This window comes from Gopherus flavomarginatus, chromosome 24 (genome assembly GCF_025201925.1).
Source record: "Gopherus flavomarginatus isolate rGopFla2 chromosome 24, rGopFla2.mat.asm, whole genome shotgun sequence".
Taxonomy (NCBI): Eukaryota; Metazoa; Chordata; order Testudines; family Testudinidae; genus Gopherus; species Gopherus flavomarginatus.
In genome coordinates, this window is record NC_066640.1 from 49,671 (window position 1) to 67,142 (window position 17,472).

Consider the following 17,472-nt stretch of genomic DNA (forward strand, 5'->3'; position numbering starts at 1 on the left):
AACCATAGCTCCAGGGGCCTTACCCCTCGAGCCCCAACACCAGCTCCAGGGGCCCAACCCCTGAGCGCCTGAACCATAGCTCCAGGGGCCTAACCCCTGGGGGCCCCAACACCAGTTCCAGGGGCCCAACCCCTGAGCGCCCGAACAAAACCTCCAGGGGCCTAACAACTGGGGGCCCCAACACCAGCTCCAGGGGCCCAACCCCCGGGGTCCCCAACCCCAGCTACAGAGGTCCAACCCCTGGGGGTCCTAACACCAGCTCCAGGAGTCCAACCCCTGGGGGCTCCAACCCCAGCTCCAGGCGCCCAACCCCAGAGCGAACGAACCATAGCTCCAGGGGCCCAACCCCTTAGCGTCGGAACCATAGCTCCAGGGGCCTAACCCCCGGGGGACCCAACCCCAGATCAAGAGTCCCAACCACTTGTGGGCCCCAACACAAGCTCCAGGAGTCCAACCCCTGGGGGCCCCAACACCAGCTCCAGGGGCCCAACCCCTGGGGGCTTAAACACCAGCTCCAGTGGCCCACCCCTGGGGGCCCCAACACCAGCTCCAGGGGCCCAACCCCTGAGCGCCCTAACCATAGCTCCAAGGGCCTAACCCCTGGGCTCCCCAACACCAGCTCCAAGGGTCCAACCCCTGAGCGCCCGAACCATAGCTCCAGGGGCCTAACCCCTGGGGGGCCCAACCCCAGCTCTAGGGGCCCAACCCCTGGGGCCCGAACACCAGCTCCAGGGGCCCAACCCCTGAGCGCCCTAACAATACCTCCAGGGGCCTAACAACTGGGGGCCCGAACAGGAGCTCCAGGGGCCCAACGCCTGAGCGCCCGAACCAAAGCTCCAGGGGCCCAAGCCCTGAGCACCCGAACCATAGCTCCAGGAGCCTAACCCCCGGGGGCCTCAACCCCACATCCTGGGACCCAGCCCCTGGGGGCCCCAACACCAGGTCCAGGAGCCCAACCCCTGAGGGCCCCAACACCAGCTCCAGGGGCCCAAACCCAGAGCGCCCGAACCATAGCTCCAGGGGCCCAACCCCTGGGGGCCACAACACCAGCTCCAGGAGCTCAACCCCTGAGCGCCCGAACCATAGCTCCAGGGGCCTAACCCCTGGGGGCCCTAACACCAGCTCCAGGGGCCCAACCCCTGAGCGCCCTAACAATACCTCCAGGGGCCTAACAACTGGGGGACCCAACACGAGCTCCAGGGGCCCAACGCCTGAGCGTCCGAACCAAAGCTCCAGGGGCCCAAGCCCTGAGCGCCCGAACCATAGCTCCAGGGGCCTTACGCCTCGGGCCCCAACACCAGCTCCCGGGGCCCAACCCCTGAGCGCCTGAACCACAGCTCCAGGGGCCTAACCCCCGGGGACCCCACCCCAGCTCCAGGGGCCCTACCCCTGGGGGCCCCAACACCAGCTCCAGGAGCCCAACCCCTGCGGGCCCCAACACCAGCTCCAGGGGCCCAACCCCAGAGCGCCCGAAACATAGCTCCAGGGTCCCAAACCCTGGGGGCCACAACACCAGCTCCACGGGCCCAACCCCTGAGTGCCCGAACCATAGCTCCAGGGGTCTAGCCCCTGGGGGCCCCAACACCAGCTCCAGGGGCCCAACCCCTGAGCGCCCGAACAATACCTCCAGGGGTCTAACAACTGGGGGCCCCAACACCAGCTCCAGGGGCCCAAAAGCTGAGCGCCCGAACCATAGCTCCAGGGGCCTAACCCCTGGGGGCCCCCACCACAGCTCCAAGGGCCCAACCCCTGAGGGCCCAATCATAGCTCCAGGGGCTTAACCCCTGGGGGCCCCAACCCCAGCTCCAGGGGCCCAACCGCTGGGGGCACCAACACCAGCTCCAGGGGCCCAACCCCTGGGGGCCCCAACACCAGCTCCAGGGGCCCAACCGCTGGGGGCACCAACACCAGCTCCAGGGGCCCAACCCCTGAGCGCCCGAACCATAGCTCCAGGGGCCTAAATCCCTGGGGCCCCAACCCCAGCTCCAGGGGCCCAACCCCTGGGGGCCCCAACACCAGCTCCAGGGGCCCAAACCCTGAGCGCCTGAACCATAGCTCCAGGGGCCCAACCCCTGTGGGCCCCAACACCAGCTCCAGGGGCCCAACCGCTGGGGGCACCAACACCAGCTCCAGGGGCCCAACCCCTGAGCGCCCGAACCATAGCTCCAGGGGCCTAAACCCCTGGGGCCCCAACCCCAGCTCCAGGGGCCCAACCCCTGGGGGCCCCAACACCAGCTCCAGGGGCCCAAACCCTGAGCGCCTGAACCATAGCTCCAGGGGCCCAACCCCTGGGGGCCCCAACACCAGCTCCAGGAGTCCAACCCCTGGGGGTCCCAACACCAGCTCCAGCGGCCCAACCCCTGAGCGCCCGAATCATAGCTCCAGGGGCCTTACCCCTGGGGCCCCAACACCAGCTCCAGGGGCCCAACCCCTGAGCGTCCGAACCATAGCTCCAGGGGCCTAAGCCCTGTGGGCCCCAACAACAGCTCCAGGAGCCCACCCCCTGGGGGCCCCAACACCAGCTCCAGGGACCCAACCCCAGAGCGCCCGAACCATAGCTCCAGGGGCCAAACCCCTGGGGGCTCCAACACCAGCTCCAGGGGCCCAAACCCGGAGCGCCCGAACCATAACTCCAGGGGCCTAACCCCTGGGGCCCCAACACTAGCTCCAGGGGCCCAACCCCTGCGGGCCCCAACACCAGCTCCAGCTGCCCAACCCCTGAGCGCCTGAACCATAGCTCCAGGGACCTAACCCCTGGGGGCCCCAACACCAGCTCCAGGAGCCCAACCCCTGAGCGCCCGAACAATACCTCCAGGGGCCTAACAACTGGGGGCCCCAACACCAGCTCCAGGGGCCCAACCTCTGAGCGCCTGAACCATCGCTCCAGTGGCCTAACCCCTGGGGGACCCCACCCCAGCTACAAGGGCCAAACCCCTGAGCTCCCAACCATAGCTCCAGGGGCCTACCCCTGGGGGCCCCAACCCCAGCTCCAGGGGCCCAACCCCTGGGGGCCCCAACACCAGCTCCAGGGGCCCAACCCCTGAGCGCCCGAACCATAGCTCCAGGCGCCCAACCCCAGAGCGCCCGAACCATAGCTCCAGGGGCCCAACCCCTTAGCGTCGGAACCATAGCTCCAGGGGCCTCACCCCCGGGTGACCCAACCCCAGATCAAGAGGCCCAACCGCTTGGGGGCCCCAACACAAGCTCCAGGAGTCCAACCCCTGGGGGCCCCAACACCAGCTCCAGGGGCCCAACCCCTGGGGGCTCCAACACCAGCTCCAGTGGCCCACCCCTGGGGGCGCCAACACCAGCTCCAGGGGCCCAACCCCTGAGCGCCCTAACCATAGCTCCAAGGGCCTAACCCCTGGGCTCCCCAACACCAGCTCCAAGGGTCCAATCCCTGAGCGCCCGAACCATAGCTCCAGGGGCCTAACCCCCGGGGGTCCCAACCCCAGCTCTAGGGGCCCAACCCCTGGGGGCCCCAACACCAGCTCCAGGGGCCCAACCCCTGAGCGCCCGAACAATACCTCCAGGGGCCTAACAACTGGGGGCCCCAACACCAGCTCCAGGGGCCCAAACCCTGAGCGCCCAAACCATAGCTCCATGGGCCTAACCCCTGGGGCCCCCCACCAGAGCTCCAAGGGCCCAACCCCTGAGCGCCCAACCATAGCTCCAGGGGCCTAACCCCTGGGGGCCCCAACCCCAGCTCCAGGGGCCCAACCCCTGGGGGCCCCAACACCAGCTCCAGGGGCCCAAACCCTGAGCGCCTGAACCATAGCTCAAGGGGCCCAACCCCTGGGGGCCCCAACACCAGCTCCAGGGGCCCAACCGCTGGGGGCACCAACACCAGCTCCAGGGGCCCAACCCCTGAGCGCCCGAACCATAGCTCCAGGGGCCTAAACCCCTGGGGCCCCAACCCCAGCTCCAGGGGCCCAACCCCTGGGGGCCCCAACACCAGCTCCAGGGGCCCAAACCCTGAGCGCCTGAACCATAGCTCCAGGGGCCCAACCCCTGGGGGCCCCAACACCAGCTCCAGGAGTCCAACCCCTGGGGGTCCCAACACCAGCTCCAGCGGCCCAACCCCTGAGCGCCCGAATCATAGCTCCAGGGGCCTTACCCCTGGGGCCCCAACACCAGCTCCAGGGGCCCAACCCCTGAGCGTCCGAACCATAGCTCCAGGGGCCTAACCCCTGTGGGCCCCAACAACAGCTCCAGGAGCCCACCCCCTGGGGGCCCCAACACCAGCTCCAGGGACCCAACCCCAGAGCGCCCGAACCATAGCTCCAGGGGCCAAACCCCTGGGGGCTCCAACACCAGCTCCAGGGGCCCAAACCCGGAGCGCCCGAACCATAACTCCAGGGGCCTAACCCCTGGGGCCCCAACACTAGCTCCAGGGGCCCAACCCCTGGGGGCCCCAACACCAGCTCCAGGGGCCCAACCCCTGAGCGCCTGAACCATAGCTCCAGGGGCCTAACCCCTGGGGGCCCCAACACCAGCTCCAGGAGCCCAACCCCTGAGCGCCCGAACAATACCTCCAGGGGCCTAACAACTGGGGGCCCCAACACCAGCTCCAGGGGCCCAACCTCTGAGCGCCTGAACCATCGCTCCAGTGGCCTAACCCCTGGGGGACCCCACCCCAGCTCCAAGGGCCAAACCCCTGAGCTCCCAACCATAGCTCCAGGGGCCTAACCCCTGGGGGCCCCAACCCCAGCTCCAGGGGCCCAACCCCTGGGGGCCCCAACACCAGCTCCAGGGGCCCAACCCCTGAGCGCCCGATCCATAGCTCCAGGGGCCTAACCCCTAGTACCCTAACCCAGCTGCAGAGGCCCAACCCCTGGAGGCCCCAACACCAGCTCCAGGGGCCCAACCCCTGAGCACCCGAACCATAGCTCCAGGGGCCTAACCCCTGGGGGCTCCCACCCCAGCTCCAAGGGCCTAATCCCTGAACGCCCGAACCATAGCTCCAGGGGCCTAACCCCTGGGGCCCCAACACCAGCTCCAGGGGCCCAACCCCTGGGGCCCCCAAGACCAGCTCCAGGGCCGCACCCACTACCCTGTCTCCAGCCAATCCCTGATGCACCCCCCAGCCTGAAGCCAGCCAGCCCCGCATCTCTTTCCCTGCCTGCAGCCAGAGCCTACCTCCAGCCAACTCCATGTCCACTGATGCCCTGCAGTTCCCAGGGCAGTAACCATGCACATCTGCTTCAATGAAGGTGGCAGGGAGCAGCTGGGACCCACACATGTGCACACTCTTGGGTGACCAGACAGCAAATGTGAAAAATCGGGACTGGGGTGGGGGTAATAGAATCCTAGATAAGAAAAAGACCCCAAAATTTGGACTGTCCCTATAAAATCGGGACATCAGGACACCTTAGCACACCCCCAGGAGTCCTGAGTTCCATTGCTGGGTTTCCTATTGGTTCCACTGCTGGTTGTTTTCCTTTTCCTGGGGGGACTTTCGGCAAGTTGCTCCCCACTCTCGGGCTCTGTCCCCAGCAATCAAATGGGGTTTTCATACTTTCCCGCTATTGGAAAGTGCTGGGAGAATCTCCCAGCAAAATCTGCTCTGACAGTGCTAAGCAGCATCTGACCATTCAAGGTCAGAGCTCGGTACCTGGGAGGAGTGTTTGGCTCTGGGGTTTCACTTCAGCCCAGTCTAGAGAGAGGGGCCCAACCATGGAGTTTGGCTCAAGAAGACCAAGTGTCCAATTTGTTAAGGGCGTTTTGAATTCCAACCCTGTGCTCCTAAGTGCTTGGTGTCAGTTGCAAATTTTAGAAGCATGCTCTCCACTGCATTTTCCAAATCATTCATGAAAATATTGAATAGTATCGGACCGCGGACTGATCCCTGCTGGACCCACTAGGTACACCCTCTCCGTTGGACAGCCAAACATGGAGAAGGGCTCCTGGAGTCTGGGCTTTCAACCAGCTCTGCACCAACATTGCACTGATTACAGCTGGACTGCATTTCCCTCGTTTGCTTGTGAGAATGTCCTACGGGACTGTGTCAAAAGCCTTAGCAACCCCAAACTAGATCCCATCTACTGTTTACCCACCTCCACCAGGCCCAAAACCCTGCCAAAGAAGGAAAGAGGATTGGTTTGGAATGATTTGTTCTTGACAAATCCATGCTCACTAGTCCTAAGAACCAAACTATTCTGTAGGTGCTGCTGACAAACTGAGTGCTTAAGAATGTATTGCAGGATCTCTCCAGCAATGGCAGTGAGGCTAGCTAGTCTGTAAGTCTCAGGGGTCTCTTTGTTCCCCTTTTAGAGAAAGATCCTGTCTTGTTCATGGATGGGAATTGGTTCTTTTTCAGGGATCTCAGACGAGAACTGGGGCACAGCACCTGGTTTGTCAAGGCCACAAAAAAGGAGGCAGGAACCTCTTCTCTCCTGCTGGCAAAGAACCCCAGGTACCTGAAAGACAGGGACTCACATCCCTGAATGGGATTTTAAAAAGGCACTGGTTAAAGATTGGCCCCGACCATTTCTTGTTTCCATAGACTAGACATTTTAGCAAACTTTAGAATTCCTTGGAGCTAAACACTGTGAAACTCCCCTTTCTCCTTCACAGAGGGCTTTAACGCCCCTTATCTCACTCAGGCTCACAACTGCCCGGAGTTTGAGAACTGTCCCTGTTCCCATTGGACTGATGGGAGGAGCCTGAGGTGCAGAGAAGGGAAGTGACCTACCCAAGCGCCTATACAGTAAGTTGGTGGCAGAGCCAGAAAGAGAAGCCACCAGTCCTGACTCCAGTTCTAACAGACAATAACCCCCCCAGAGGCAGGGATAGAGCTCAGGAATCGAGATGGTGGGGAAATTTCATTGAATCCATTTCTGTCAGAAAATCCCATTCAGGCTAATCCGGTTTGTTTCTCAAAATCATAACAAGTGGGATGAAAGTTCTTTGCAAAAATATTGTATTGCAAAACAAAAGCATCTCCTGTTTGTCAGAGTGTGTTAAATTGTCTCCTCGCACACAAAGAGGAGACACTTAGATCTCAAACATTAGATAAGATGCTTCAGTCTGACCTAAGTCATTGTTGCTCTTAACAATTTCAAAATAAAAAAATGCAAAAAAAATAGACTGTTTCAGCTATTCTATTACGTGTTAATCTGCTCTGAGTAAACGTGATAGGACACCTCATATTATGCCCTACTCCTAGTGACACTCTCCAATGGATCCCCATCCTCCACCCACCGTCGGGTAGGTAAGAGCGGATCATTATTATTTCTACTTGAAAGAGGGAGAAGCTAAGGCTGAGAAAGGAGAATTGACTTGTTTTAGGTCACACAGCCAGTCAGAGGCAGAGTTGGGAATAGGACCCAAGAGCCCTGATTTTCAAACTACCCATTGGATCTTGAATTTCAGACACTGAATGACCTGAATAAAGTGCTCTCAGATGAGCTCCAGACCAACAACAGTGACGGTAACTATTCAGCAAGTATTTGAGGAGAACTGCAATGTTAAAGAGAATCATGAACTGCTCAGAGACAACTAATGCAGAGAAGCGGCAAAATTCATCAAACATAGAACTGGTTTTGACTTATAAAGAGAAAAACAAGGACCTGAGTCTCCTCCCTGTCAATAACCCCCGGCTCAGCCAATCAGGGTAGAGACTGAGGATGGGAGGCTGAGGGATCTCACCAGAGAGCCCAAAGGATGGCCCAGGTCACCAGTGGGGATCACTTCCCGAGCAATAGTTCAGCCTCACATTTTTGGGTAGACCTCCCACAGTGAGAACTGCAGAGCACTGCCCTGCAAAAAACTAAAAAAACCACACACACACTCTCTCTCCCCCCCCTCCCTCCTGGTGTTGGGAGGGGAACAGGTAAAAGGACAAAGGAAACAAGAGAAGAGAAAGGAGGGAGGGAGCGATGGAGGAAGAGGTGAAACAAAAAGGACAAACCCTAATGTCCCCAGTGATTCTAAGGGACAAAATCCCAGGTGCAGAATAAAATTCTGCCTCCTTAAGCTCGTGTTTTCCATGCCTCGAATTCACCTGTCACCAGATGGATCAGACTGAACAGCTTTCAAACCTCCAGGAGGCTCTTACCTTCTAAACAGGGATGGCTGTTTTCTAGTAAAATCACTACAAGGGAAGGAGAAACCTCGAAAGAGGTTCCTCCTGGTGCTCACGTCCGTGAACCCGAATACTCTCTCAGTCCTCAAAGAGAGACCTGGAGAAGGAGATTTGCTGAAGCAAAGCCACAGGGGTCTCTGAGGTTTCCCTGGCCCCTCACCCCTGTCCTGCCTTGCTGATGTCAGCATCTCTCTGTGAGGTCACCACCTCCCCACCACCTTGGACCAATAAGTCTTAGGTCCTGCAAAAGGCCTTTGTGATGTCACTGCCACATCCCTCCTTTGCTGTGCCAATGTCCTGCCCCTGGCCTGGACCTTTGGAGGTTTGAGCTACTCCCTGTGGATCACTCCACTCAAGGAGCATTCATTCTAGTCAGCAAGCCGGCTAGACAGGAAAACATCAGATGCTGTTCCCAATGCTACACTCAGTTTTTCAGACATTAGTCGACTTTCTGGCCAGAAGAGACCATTAGATCATCTAATCTGACCCCCTGCATGTCACAGGCCTCCTGTATGACACAAGAGCTACTTTGGGGGCAAACACATTCAAGAAAGGCATCTAGTCTTCATTAAATGACATCAGGAGATGAAGAATCCACCCCTTTCCTTGGTAGCTTGTTCCTGTGGTGAATCATCCTCGCTGTTGACTATTTGTGCCTTAGTTGTAATAGGAATTTGTCTCTTTTCACCTTCCAATCATTGGGTCTTGTTATGCCTTCCTCTGCTAGATTCAAGAGCCCTTTAATAACCAATCTTTTCTCTCCATTAAGGCACTTCAACACTTCAGTGAAGTCACCGTTCAATCTTCTTTTCATAAGCTAAACAGGTTGAGCTCTTTCAATAGCTCACTAGAAGGTATTTTTCTCCAGCCCTCAGAACATTTGGTAGCTCTTTGCTGCCCTAGCTCCAATTTCACAACATCTTTTTCAAATGAGGACACCAAAACTGAAAGCTATTCCAATATCAGTCTCACTGATGCCATGTCACCTCCTGTGACGTTATTGACATAATCTGTAACTGTGCAGATCACTGTTGCGACCACTGTTCTATATTTGCAGCCAATACTGTAGAAAGGTTGTCATGTAAGGGGTCTATGGAGAGGTTCTGATTGGCTGATTATAATGATGCTATCTCTAGATGTGTATCATTTTTGTAGTTGATGTTATGAATATTGGCTCTAGGCTGCCCATATTTCAAACTTCTGCCATAATGGGGGACAAAACAGCTACCTTGTTAGAAGTGGCTTTGCCAATAGATGGAACCTGGGATTTAAACTCCCAATGATCGCACTGTGTTTGGGATCCATTTGAATTCCTCTCCCAGGTCTTTGACACTTTCATCTCCACTCATAGCGACTCTGATAGAGGATTAAAGAAGTCAAAGCATCATCTCCAAGCACAGACAACGGAGAATGCTTCATCACATGACACTTTGAGAAGTGGATGGATAGAACGTGATAAAGATAAACTGCCTGGCTCAGACAAAAGATAACAGTTGTGCAGTGATGAGGAAGGAGGGAATTTCTGAGTCACCCGTCCACGGTCGTGTCTTCACAGTGCTCCCAAGCTGGAGAGTGAAGAACCCCCTCGGTCCCACCGTGAGACTGAGGAACAGGAGGCCTGTCACCCCCATTCCTGCCGTCCTGCATTCCTGGTGTCCAGCATCCCAGAGGGCCTCCGTGCCAGCAACGAAACCCAACCGTCGTCTGGACTCCCCAGTGCTCCTCCTCAAAGGCTCTAAATCAGCGGGAGAGTGGAAGGTCCTGGGCGTCGCGCCGGCACCTGGGATCCACTGCACCTGAACAGTGGGGAAAGGTTTCTGTGTTGGGGCATTGTTTAGTGTTTTCTAGTTTCCAAGGGAGGGTTTATGGGCCTGAGTGTTACGCTCCCAAACCCAGTCACTGTTTCATTGTATTAATTAAGTTTGCATTTTCCCCTGTTCCCCCAGCTTTCTGTACCTTTACCCTGACTACACTTACCTTTATTTGTGCCAAACCACCTTGTCTCCTCTTTATTTTATTTACACCTCAGAAGGAGGGAGGCAAAATCCACTGGTGATAGAGACAGGAGGGAGTCGAGTTTGTATCTCCTGAGAAAAGGGGCTTTTTCCTTTCCTATTTCTCCCCTATCATTTCTAAAATTTTCCTTTGAAGCGTTGCCTTATTCAGCTTGAGGAAACATTAGCTTTTAAGATAAAAACTACGAAATACAGAACTAGAGACATTTTTTAGAAATCTGGGATTTAGACATTTTATTTAAAGCTGGGGGGGGGGGGTGTTGGAGTTTCTGAGAAGGTTTTTGTTTGCAAGAAGCAACATTGTTGTGTCTGTTATTGTACCAAGTGGGGAAGATGGTTGTCTATAAAGGAAAAGTCAAGACTAAATGCATCCAGTAAGGATGGGATTTGAACCCATGCATGCAGAGCACAATGGATTAGCAGTCCATCACCTTAACCACTGGGCCACCTCATCTGAGCTGTAACAAAAGGGACAGGAGGAGAAATCTAAGGCCGACAGAGATAGGGACACAAAGGAGTTTTTAAATACTAAGCGTAAGCACGGTCTGAATGAGCTCCCCCCTCACATCTAGTGAGGAGCTGGGGAAAGACTTCAGGAACAGACCGTGTTTGCATAGACACACCTACTCTGCCTAGCTATGCAGCATGATGGGGCCGCTTCCCCAAAATGACCAGTTTGGGATGGTCTTGGGTTACAAATCACTTTAGGATTGAGTGGAATAAAATGTTATTCTCCTTCCTGTATGAGTGAAGGGCAGCAGAACAGACCTAGTCCATCCTGATGGAGGGGTAGATGGGTGAGGAATAGCTTTTATTGGACTGCAGAGAAGGATTGAGGACATCACGCTAAAACAGTGGTCCCCAAATATTTCACATTGTGCCCTCTTAGCCATGGCTGTGGCCCCTCGGAAGCCACGGTCGAGAAGCAGGGCTGGGAGTGGGACTGTTGCTTGCTGGGGAGAGGGGTGCGGACAGGGGCAAGGGGGTCATCGTTGGGCTGGGAGCCAGAGGCCCAGACTGAGGGTGGGGTTGGAGAAGAGCTGGGACAGAGTGGGGCTGAGTGGTGCTTCCTCCCTGCCCTCCATGGGGGCTGACTCAGGCCCTGAGGTGCCCCCATGAATGTTCCTTTGTGTCTCCCTAGGAGTCATACCCCACATTATGGGGACCACTGAACCCTACTCGCTAAGCAGGGGCTAGTGATGCCAAAGCCCAGGGAAAGGGAGAACAAGTGTGGGGGCCCCAGCACCAGAACCATGCACCCCCTTCTGTCTGTGGCTCTGCCCCCTTCCACTCATAGCCTCATCCACTATCACCTCTGTTCCACCCCTTCCCCCACCAGCCCCACCCTGTCACTCCTTTACCCCTGCCCCGCTGCGGCCCTGAGACCAGAGAAGTTCCGTACCCCTGCTGCAGCCCCTGGGCCGTAGCAGGGAGTGGGAGCTCCTCCAGCCCTGGGGCTGACATAGGGGAGACTTTTGCAGGGTGGTCTAATTTGGCCGGGGTCCCAGTCATGGGCCCCACTGTCCCCTTGGTGATGCAAGGTTTGAGGAGACTGAGCCCCCCCGACCTCCATTATGTGCCGCCCAGGCTACCGCTGCTCAGTGTGGGGCCAGTCTCCCTGTGTTTTCTGCTGCTTGTGCTGGGGAGCCTGGCCGGCACTAGGGGTGGGGCCCCCAGCAGCCACCCAAGGCTCCAGGGGGTCAAAGGGCACCGTGTGGCAGTGCAAAGGTGCTCACTGCTCTCCCCTGCCCCAATGCTCCTCCATGGGCCCATAGAGGGTTGGGGGGAGTGAGGAGCAACACTATGTGCTCCATGCGTCCTGGTCACTTTCCCCACCTGGGCTGTGCTGTGAGGGGAGCATCAGAAGCTGCTGCTCTCTGCCCTCCCCTTATGCAGCCCAGCTGTGGAAAGTGACCTGGATGCAGGGAGCTCGGATGACGTCACTTCTCATCTCCCCACCCCCACAGCCCCTAGGGGTACCCGGAGGAGCAGCATCCCAGGGAGGAGCAATACTAGCTGCTCCATGCACACAGATCACTGTCCGCACGTGGGTGCAGGAGGGGGCACAGGGGTTGGGGACAAAAGAGAGGGGGAAGGGGTTGGGGTGAAGGGGGTGCAGGAGAGGGGCAGTGGCTGGTGGCACACGAGGGGGTGCAGGGGTTAGGGGTGAAGGGAATTTAGGAGGGGGCAGTGGCTGGTGGCACAGGAGGGGGTGCAGGGGTTAGGGGTGAAGGGGGTGCAGGAGAGGGTCAGTGGCTGGTGGCATAGGAGGGGGTGGAGGGATTAGGTTATGGTCCCCAGTTAAGGTGTGAAAGGAACTGGCTCCCTTCCTCTGGACTACACAGTGTTGGGTGTAGGGGGTGGATTTTAATTGTTTCAGATGGCCTGAGGACCGCTGGTCCCATTTTCCCAACTGTCAAAGGAAACTCTTCTATGATGACCACTCCCTGGTGCAGGTTTGTAGCGAGGTCGGTTTAGAGGACATGTCTCTCCTTAGTGGAACCAGTGGAGGGCAGGAGGTAGCTTCCAATTCCTCTGATCTGAGCTCACACCAGACACAGGTGCGGTGCACCTTTCTGCAGGGATAGGCCAGGAGTCACATTGATTTACGTGAAAGAGAGCACGTCGATCGCCCAGTTGCCACCCTCTTCCTCTTGCCCAGGTTTAATGTCATGGATAGGCAGGAGGGAAGAAGAGTCCCAGGCTGGACCCCAGCGCACCTCTCCTCCTCCGGGCATCTGGAGCAGAGGCAGCTGGTGCTGACAGCTCCACGGGAAGGCTTAAAAGCCACAGAGCTACGGAGGGTGGGGCAAGAGGAGGGGAGGATTTCCCCAAAAGGCTTTTCCCCAGCTGCTGAGCAGCACCCAGGGCTTGCTTTTGCTGCTTGTTTAGCAGGCTTCCTGCTTCTGATGGACTTAAAACACATTCTCTGATACCTGTGGAGTTTGTGGCTAGCTGCTCTTCACGCTCCTTTCTGGCTTTTCTTATTACATGTTTACACTTAATTTGGCAGGGTTTATGCTCCTTTCTATTTACCTCACAAGGATTTAGGGAACTGGGACAAAAATCTGTCTGGGGATTGGTCCTGCTCTGAGCAGGGGGTTGGACTAGATGACCTCCTTAGGTCCCTTCCAACCCTGACAGTCTGTGATTCTATGACTCTAGCTCCCTTTCATGGTATGCCTTCATTCTGGTAATATGCACTGTCCGCACACTTCCTTAACCATGGAGTTTCCTCACATCATAGGTAACCTCATTCACCCTATCACCTCAAAGGGTCCATTAAAAATGCCTTGCAGTTTATTCTTCCTCACAGGATCTAGCACGAACACCATGCCCCCTAATTCAAATGCTCTTGCCTCAGCATCTCTATCGTGCCACACCTTCTGAGCTTCCTGGCTTTCCTTCAGATTGTGCTGAACCAAGTCTATCATCTGCAAATTTTCCCTGAACTGGGTCACATACTCAGCCACTGGCTGTGCTGTCTCCTCAACATTTCCTTCCCAAGAATCACAAACCAGATCCAGGGGTTCCCTGACCTGTCTTCCATAGAGCAGTTTAAAGGGAGCAAACCCAGTGGATTTTTGGGGCACACTCCTGTAAGCATACAGTAGATATGGCAGCATAACTTTGAAGTCATTCTGGTGCCTCTCTGCACACATTTTCAGCATAGACTTCAAAGTTCCATTGAACCGTTCCACCAGACCATTTGTTTGTGGGTGGTAGGGAGCAGCTTTTAGGGGCTTTATTCCCCCACAATTCCCATAATGGCTTAGAAACAACAGCCATAATATTGGACCCATGGTCAGACAACATTTCCTTGGGGAAACCCATGCTCCTAAAAATAGTGAACAAGGCTGTTGCCACCATCTCTGCCTCAGGACATCCGATGGCAAATGCTACCAACACAAGGATATACTTCCTCCCATTCCTGGAAGGGAGGAAGGATATACTTCCTCCCATTCCTGGAAGGTTTTGGAAATAGTCCCACAATATCTACAGAAACTCTGGCAAATGCCTCCCCAATAATAGACCAATAATAGACCTTGCTAGGCCCCCTTACCCCTTTATGTTTCTGGCATAGCTCCTGCAATAGTCTCTCACTATCTGAAAAAGATGAGGCCAGTAGAAATTTTGCTCCAGCCTGTCACATCTTTTGCCTATACCCAAATATCTTGCAAATGGACCATCGTGCGCTAATTTAAAGAAGTCACTTAGATATCCCTCAGGTACCATGAGCTGTTTGCAAACCCCTGCCTGGGGATGCTTTCTCCCCGCAGGAGGCTCTCTATACAACCACCCATCCTACATGAAAAACTTGCCTCTCCCTTCCCCAGCTAGGACTTGACCCTGAGCATCATCCCAGGCCCTTTCTAGGGACACATCATTCTGCTGCACCGTCATGAATTCCTTCTGTGTTTCATTCAAGTTCAGAACCACCTCTGACAAATTCTCAATTGACCTAGCCTGAGAGACAATCTCTGTCTGTTCGCAGTCTACCTCAGTGCCTTCAGTCAGAGTTACTGCCTCAGAACCATACTTCCCTTATGACCTGGTTATGACATTAACCTGGTCAGGCATATCTACTATGTTATTCCCTACCAAAACAGCAGCCGGAATCAAGTTTCTGACACCAACCAATACCTCACTTTTACATCCTTCCCACTCAAGGTGGATTTTATCCATCAGCAGTTTTACACAGTACTCAGAGAGAGCTGCTATAGATACACATTCCCTGGCAGCCTATATTCTGACCAAAGTAATATCAGAGCCCGTATTTCACCATCCCCTACGTTCTACCCCATTGACCTTTGCACCCTTTATACATTTCTTACTTTCTTTCCATGCCTCAGTCCTAAAATAATTTGAAGGCTCAATTCCTTCTCTTGCACCACTGGAGATTATTGAGTTAGCATAACTGCAGTGCTTGCACCAGGACATAAGGTGGCCTTGTGGGGGTTCATTTGGCCAGCCCGGGTGTTCAGAATAATTGGGTTGGCATTTACCGAGGAAGTTGGGATTGCTGGCTTTGGGGTGCTCTTCAGATTTAGGCAATCCAGCCTTATGTGGCCAGACATACCACAGAGGTGGCACCTAACCTGTTTATCTTTGGGGTAAGAGTTCCTTCTTTCTGTGCTCCCCTGAGCACTATTAGACTTGGGGTTGGGTTTATTTCTAAATTCCTCCCTTCTTAAACTGGGGAGAGTAGTGATTACTCTTCTCATGGGGTTTACACCCTTCTCAAACCCTATTTTGAATATATGCATCCACAATTTCTGTAGCATGTAGGACTGACTCAGGCTCTCTGTCACAAACAGCTGCTCTAATATTTTCAGGAACAATGTCTAAAAATGGTTACAAAGGGATTAAATCCAATAGTTTTTCAAAAAACTCTCATGTGCCTTTGCTCCAAAACCCACTTTTTAACAAAAACCCATCAGCTTACGAGCACATTCTGCAAAAGTACAATCATTAGACATTTTAAACTTTCTAAACTTAACCCTGTAAGATTCAGGAGTGACCTTGAATCGCCTTAACACAGAATCTTTAAACAGGGCATAATCTAAGCTTCTTGTTTCCTTTAATTCATTAAATATTTCCCTGGCTTTTCCAGTCAGCCTGGTTAGCAGGACAGGCATTCGCTGTTCATCCGGGACCTCGTGCAGAACACATAGGCATTCAAAGGTGGACAAAAATTCCTCTGTGCCTTCAGTATCTTTGTAAATGGGGCAAATCCTTTCCCAGTTTTTACTGTTGTGGAGGAGAAGTTGAGTTCCAGGCTGCAGCAACTTCCTCTTCTCTTCCAAGACTTGAAGCTGAAATCTGGCAGATTCCTGTTGCATCTGGTGAGCCCTCTTCTCATCAGCCAACCGCCATGTGCCTTGCATGGGCTTCTTTCTCCTTAAGCAGCTTCCTTCTTTACTTCAGCCATTTTCTGTTCAAGTTGCTGCTGGTTTGCGGTTTTTTTGCATTTTAATTGCATCTGCAGTATCAGGTGAGGGTAGTCCCCCTGCCTTCTGATCACTGGCCACTAGCAGGGATTTCAGTTCTTGTTCCCAGGCTCTCTTTTTTTAAAGAATAGCCCCTTTTGTAAACACAGATCTTCCAGGGTTTTTCTCTCAAGGCCCTCAGATGATTGTTGCTCACTCATTGTAACTGCTTTTAATCATCAAAACTCTCAATATCAAAATGAAAGTTTTGAATAGCGTGGGGTTCTGATCCAAAGCTTAACTGACCTGGTTCTGTGGATCCTAGCCAGACTATGGTACTGTAACCGTGCCTTTGTGAGTCACAACCGAGAATACCAAATTCAGGACAAACTGCTGAGAAATAGGGCAGACACACCTCAAAACTGAGGGTTATTCTACCATAAAATATGCTAAACCAGCAACAAAAGTAAACTTCTGTTTCACTACATTGGCTAACAAGAAGGTCAGGAATGCAGTTTCCTTAGGCATTCCAGTTGTTTTATCATCACCAAAAACACTAGACTTAAAGATCAGTGTGGTTCTTTAAAACCAATTTAATCAAATAAAAGGTTATTCTGATCCCAAAGGACCAGCCACACACCCAGGTCAGTATATAACTCAGATCTTACCCAATAATCATGTGGTTGCCAACCTTTTAGTATATAAAATCTAAAGGCTTATTCATAAGAAAAAGATAAAAAAGAAAGAAAAAGTTAAAATTGTTTAAAGAATTGAATAGAAACAATAAATGCAAAGTTCTTGGATCAGGCTTGTAGCAGTAATGGAAGAAACTGTTGGCTTAAGTCAAGTCTCTATTGCTTCCAAATCATTGGAAGGTCTTCAGTCTCTTGGTTAGAATGCTCCCATTAGTATAAGGTCCACAGTCCAGAGGTTTGAACAGGAAAGAGGCAAAATGGAGATGTTTCCAGGGCCTTTTACAGCTTCTGCCATGTGCAGGGAACCCATTGTTTCAAACAAAGTCCTCAGCACAGCTAGTGGGAAATTACAGGTAAAAGATGGAGTTTGGAGTCACATGGGCAAGTCACATGTCCATTCATGATTTTGCTCAGTCAGAGCAGAGGCCATTACCTATATTTCAGATGAAATTCCACAGGAAAGTCCATTCAGTTCAGATGGGTGTCTCCCATGGTCCATTATGAGTTAAGTGTTCCTTGATGAGCCACTTAATTTGAATAGTCCCTTTAAAATGCGCAGGCCAAATAGCTTGTGGGCATTACCACAGGAACAAACATTTGAAATACAGGTATAGATCCAATACTCATAACTTCAAATACAAAAATAATACATGCATGCCAATAGCATAATCATATGCAGCAAGTCATAACCTTTCCACAGACACCTTACTTGGTACACTTTCTACAAGATGTGTTGCACTTATATA

General features: G+C 53.9%; 1 non-coding gene across 1 annotated transcript; it reads right to left on the bottom strand.

The window, feature by feature from the left end:
• Positions 1-10,467: 10,467 nt before the first annotated feature.
• On the bottom strand, positions 10,468-10,555 carry TRNAS-GCU (transfer RNA serine (anticodon GCU)). Its single transcript has one exon. It is a non-coding gene; the product is annotated as a tRNA-Ser (tRNA).
• Positions 10,556-17,472: the final 6,917 nt, after the last annotated feature.